This window comes from Hipposideros armiger, unplaced genomic scaffold, assembly GCF_001890085.2.
Source record: "Hipposideros armiger isolate ML-2016 unplaced genomic scaffold, ASM189008v1 scaffold_43, whole genome shotgun sequence".
Lineage (NCBI taxonomy): Eukaryota > Metazoa > Chordata > Mammalia > Chiroptera > Hipposideridae > Hipposideros > Hipposideros armiger.
This window is the reverse complement of record NW_017731393.1, coordinates 2,604,433-2,610,432: the sequence shown is the minus strand read 5'-3', so window position 1 is coordinate 2,610,432 and position 6,000 is coordinate 2,604,433. Positions and strand designations below refer to the sequence as shown.

Sequence of the window (6,000 nt, the reverse complement as noted above, 5' to 3'; positions counted from 1 at the left end):
TGCTCAGATCTCATGCTCCCAAGCCAGCTCTTAACCAACAAGCCACTCAGCCGGCCCACCTTTCAGCCTTTTAGAACTAGAAACACAGACTGTTTGATTTCGTTTACTTCTAGTATGTCAGAGAAATAGGAGGTAAAAGAGGCTTTGCGACCCTAATCTAGCCAGCCTCTGCCATTTCACACATTAAGCCATTGTGTTACATGCGCTACTCAGTGTATTTTCTCAGAAACTCATACTTTCATTGACGTATAAACAGGTATACTAGACAGCTCTGCCTTTCCTCTGAAGTTATATTATTTTTACAACTTTAAACAACAACTATGCTACGTTGAATTGATTAAAATCTTAAGTGGCCGGAAAGAGTAATTTGGCTGGCTTGGCCTTGGTCTAGCTGTGTTACGAAAGTGAGGTGGGCAGGTGTCAGGAGATGGAGCACTGCTTTGGCCCAGGAGGCGTGGCATTTCTGGTGAGGGGAGAGGCTCTGTGTGCTTCCTCTTAACCGCTTGGACATTACCCCCTTCTCACGTTCAGAACCCCCACTCACACACATATTTACACATGCACATTTTTGGATAGGTAACTAAATAGGAAAATACATGTATTTTTTAGGTGCCTGCGAGGAATCCGATGCTTGTTTTCATGCTAACCCTTGTGTTTCCTGCTTTGAGCACATCTAATAAATGTAAATTGATGTTATTAGTAATGATAATAACGAATACATAGCACTTTGTGCTGGCACTCTTCTAATCACTGTACACATTTTAACTCCTTAATCCTTAAACACTGTATATGGGAGAACTATTTTATTACAGTTGCCCCCCGCCCCTTATCCGCAGGAGATACGTTCCAAGACCCCCAGTGGATGCCTGAAACCGCAGATAGTACTGAACCCTCTCTATATATGCTTTTTCCTATACATACACACCTGTGACAAAGTTTAATTTCTAAATTAGGCACAGTAAGAGATTAACAACAATAACTAAAATAGAACAGTTATAACAATAACTATAATAAAAGTTATGTGAGTGGTGTCTCTCCAAGTACCTTATTGTACTGTATGTACAGTGTGGATGTGCGGGACAAAGGGATAAGTCACGCCCCAGGTGGGACGGAGCCGGATGGCGTGAGGTTTCATCACCACTCAGAACGGCACGCAATTTCAAACTGATGAATTATTTATTTCTGGAATTTTCCATCTATTATTTTTGGACCACAGTTGGCCACACGTAACTGAACTGAAAAGCGAAACTGCGGGTAAGGTAGGCTGCTGTTCTCCATTTGCCCGTCTTGTGGAAAGGCAGGACACTTGTCCAGGCTCACAGGGCTAGCAATGGCAGAACCGGGCCATATCCAGGCATCCTGGCTCCCTGGTCTGTGCTCCCAGCCACTCCTCAAGGTGCAGTGTGGGTTTTCAACCAGAGCTCTCTCTAAAATGAGTCACTTCACACTTGTGAAATGGTACACTGTTCAGTATTTTTGTTTTCTCGGGTTGGGCCCTGTGTGGAGGGTGGGATTGACGTGTGAGTTCACACAGAAATAATTCGGGTCCTTTAAAAATGTTAAAAAATTGCGTTGTTTTCCAGGGACCGAGGCAGAAGTGTACCCTGCCATGAAGGCAGGTGGCCTTCTGGAAGGGGCAGCCCTGGGCTTGAGTGCCCACCTCGCAGTGCCTTCCTTTCTCAGTGTCATGGTGTGCGGGACAGGCCCTGGTTGACCCCTGTGCTTCACCCAGCCCGTCCTCCTCTGGCTCTTTGAGTGTGCCTTGGTTTCTCACTGTCCAACATGGATGCATGTGGCTTAAAGCCCAAGAACTTGGTGAGGACTGGGCAAGTACTTGGACTTGCTGTGGACCAGAAAGTTTGGGGGTGCTGTGTTGTGGTTTGTCTCTTCAGATTTAAATACACATCCAGTTGCAGTCCTGGGGGGGGTGTTTTGGGGGGGAGAGATCAGGTCTGCGCACACCTGGGACACTGTCTTCTGCTTTGTAGCCACTGGTGCTGCCTCTGGGCCCTGCTGGTATTTGGAGCCGCCGCCTTGGTTCTCACCAAGTCCTAACCAAGCAGAGGTGCGGGCTTGCCTTTCCTAGCTCTCCACCTGTGCAGCTTTCCTTACCATTGCGGCCTGTTTCTGCCATCCTTCGCGTGTTTTCCTACGTCCCTGCTGGCCCAAATTTTATTAGTGGGCCTTTGGCTCTGCTGCGGGGCAGGTTTTCAGGGGCCGCAAGAGCTTTGGGAAGAGCTGAGCAAACGGCCTTGGCCTTGGTTGTTCAGCACACAGCCAGCTCAGGAGCTTTGAATTATCAAGAGGCAGGCACCTCATGTCTCCCCACTCAGGTCTCCCCACTCAGTTCTCCCCTCTCCCCACTCAGGCTTCCCTGCTCCCCACTCAGGTCACCCCACTCGGGTCTCCCTACTCAGGCCTCCCCGCTCCCTTCTCCGTCTGGGGAGGGCTCGTCGTAGTTGGAGCACGCCTGTGAACTTTGCACCAACTAAATGAGCATCCTTTGGTTCATGCTAAGCTTAATGGGTGTTGCAAAGCCTTCTGTACTTTATGTTATAAATAACATAATTATAAGGCCTGACAACTAGTTGTTACTGAGTGATGTAGAGACAAGACCACAGGTGAAAGGAAAGGAGACTGAGAAATTTGGGTAGATGACCCTCAGGCTTTTCCTGAGTGTACTGGGTTTAGTGCACTTCACGGGGACTAAGACCCGAGCTCCAGGTTTAGTTGCGGTGTGAACCGATTGTATGATTTTAGGCAGTTTACTTCTTTGGTCTTAATTTGCAGCATCTTGAGAATAAATGTGCCGCTTCCCCCTTTTTTAAAGCGCTGCTCCTGCTCTGTTTGTCCAGCTGTTTGTCTGTTGTCTGATCCCATGAATGTAAGACCTATCATTATAAGACTACTGTATATAGAAATGCATCACACAGCTATTCACACTGGGAAGTGAGTTGCTGCTTCGTCCACTTGTGTGTGAATAGCTTTATATTTAACTTTTTAAGATGGTAGTTGCAAGTTTTTAATTATGTATGTTTTATTCCATGAGATAATGAATGAATGACAAGTGCTTAGAGTGAAGCAGTTGTTGCCAAGTGTTAACTTTTGGCTGATGGTTGATTCCTGCCTTCACGGTGGAACTTCTTAGTTCCACGCTGGCTGGCCTGCTAACCTACATTTAAAACACAGCACTGTCCCCATTGAGACTGCCAGTACAATACTATCCCCGGTGAGCCTAATATTTTTATTCCAGGCCTCAAGATTTTAACATCTAAATGCTAAAATATTACTGACTGCAGAAAGACAAAGTCTTCTGTGTAACCCTTTTAGCTCTTTCTTCTGGATTGAGGATAATTAAGGATTGAGTTTTCCTAGGATCTCTAGAGAAGCCTGGGATTGATGATAAATTCTCAGTTCAAGTCTCATGAGAAAGATGAGGATCCAGTTTTAGATGTACAGTGCTTTAGAGGAAATTGGGAGGTAAATGCGGATTTCCCAGAGGGCTGTGGGAAAAGTTATCTTTACTTGCCACTGTAGCAGGTCAGGAGCACATCGTGACCCTTCTAACACTAGTACTATTTGAAGAGAAACAGTAGAACCAGCGATGGCCTCCTTATCTGTCCCCTGAATGGGTGGCTCCTTTAAAGAATTTCCCTGTCCTTTCTCATCCCATTGAGTGACATCATTGGTGCCACAGAGACGTTAGTCACGGACACTGGGCCTTACTTCATGTGAAACGTATGATCTGTCCAGCTCGCAACCCACCGTCACCTGTTGGTGATATATCATCCCGCTGGTGCGTTTACCTGATGGAACAGTAAGCTTCCTTTCATGGCGAATTTTGCTGTTCACAAGCCACAGATGTTTCTGTGAGCCTGTGCCAGTCCATGAAATGCTTTTCAACTACTAGAATAATTTTGAAATAGTTTTAGTAGTTTTTTGGCTTGTGATTTTTTTTCCTTTCTGTATTTAAAAAATTACACAAATAATAATTATTGACAAAAAGTTAGAAGTTAAGGTAGGCAAAAAATTGCCACCTAAATACTATCCCCCCTATTAATCACTTTTAATATTTTGGTGACTATCTTTTCATTGTTTTCTTTGCAAATATATACATGTAAGTAAATACATGGCCCAAACAGAATCATACTTTTTTAATTACGGAGAATTTCCAACTAACACAAAAGTAGAGGGAGTGGTATAACGAGATGCCATATAACCTGTCTCCCAGCTTTGCCGCTGTCTACAGAGGGCTAGTCTCATTTCATTTGCTATTTCAGCCTGACTGCATTATTTGAAAGCAAATCCCAAACAGCATCTCTTTTCTTCCCTATGTTTTCTATAATACAGGAACTGTTTTGGGGAAATAAAACAACATTTTCACATGTAAAACATTTACATTTGAACACGTTCTGTTTTTTGATGGATTCACAAATATTCTTTACAGTTGGTTTCTTGATTTATAAGGATCTTTTTATTAAATTTTTTGCTTTATTCTATAAGACATTCAAAATAATAGTACATTGTTATTACTAACAGTCTGATTCCAGTATGAGTACAGTTTTAAGATTTCTTTGTAAACTGTTGAAAATTGTTGCAATTTTCATTTAATAAATAGCAAATAATATTCTTCTTTGCTAGTAAGTAAATACCTTCATTTCAAATGGCTACATGATATATTTACCCATATCCTTCTTGGAACACTTAGCGTATTAATAATGTTTTGTTACAAACAAAGCTGAGTTGAGTGTACATGTGTTTGCTCATTAAATTTTTTTTAAATTGAAGATAGCATGCAAACAGGAAGGTGTATGTTTAATGCTCTTTTAATTTTTCACAAAGTGGAATCAACCTCATATTAAGGAACAGCCTTCCTGGCCCCCCCAGAGCCTCCCCTGTGGCCCCTCCCCCACACTCTCCACTTCCAGCATCACAGATTAGCTTTCCTTATTTCTGAATTCTATATAGATAGAATTATTTAGTATTTGCTCCTTTTATGCCTGGCTCCTTTTGCTCAAGGTTATATTTTGAGATTTGTCATGTTTCTTCTCCGGGCATGCATTCCATGCGCAATACTCAGTGTAGCCCACTGTTTCTCCAGCCCGCTGCAGAGCGGCATCTGTGTTGTGCCAATTTGGAGCTATTACCGATAGTTCACACACTTGCAAAGTATTTTCTAAAGGGAGAGTCCTAGGAGTTGAGTTGTGTTGAAAGGAGGCTTTTGTTGCCGAAATGTTGCCGAATTGCCTGCATTAGGGCTGTGCCAGTTCCCACTCCCACGGGTATTAGGGGAGGCCTGCTCTGCCGCTCCTGTGTGCCAGTCTTACTGGTCCACGTTTTGAAACTAGCTGCCATTGCGTTACGAGGGCTATACCAGTGCCTGATACATTTCAGCTGCCTGAAAGGGCTGTGTAAATCTCAGAGGGAAAACAAATGCCAGGAATGTTTGAGTGGCTGTTATGGAGGTGACCTTGTGCCCTAAAAAATTTTGGTTTAGTTGGGGAGATAAGACGTACATGACAAATGCCAAACACCCCAAGTGCCAACTGAGTGGTCCCAGTGACGCTGTAAGATGTCAGACGAAGGAGAAATGGAAGCTTGTCTTCACGGCCTCATCGAGGAAGGCCGCTCTCTATTCCCCTCACTGATGCGAGGCTCCTTTCTTGTGAGGAACCTGACGGGAGCGGAGACTGTCTGAATCAGAGGCCAGGCCCACTGTCTTGGCCACCTGCTTCAGTGGCCGCTCTCCCTCCATTGTGCAATTCCAGCTTCATGTCTGTCCAGCTCTCGTGCTCCCTGTTTGAAAATACAGCAGGGTGCTGCCTCCAATGCTGTCATTTGATGTGAAATTACTGGTGCACAGCAGTGTCACTGTGAAATTTTAGATGGTACAGATTCAGCAGTTCATTGTCCCAACTGAAGTTGGGTGATTGAAAAACAGTAGTGACAGCTTGTGTGGTTACAGGTGCGGTCCTCGGCTCTGAAAGCGTGGGCAGGTCA

The 6,000-nt window shown here is 44.3% G+C and overlaps 1 protein-coding gene across 10 annotated transcripts in view; it reads left to right on the top strand.

The window, feature by feature from the left end:
- Nucleotides 1-6,000, top strand: part of WDR20 (WD repeat domain 20) — a 67,635-nt gene that overhangs the window by 37,645 nt on the left and 23,990 nt on the right. The gene's annotated exons all lie outside the window — the stretch shown is intronic.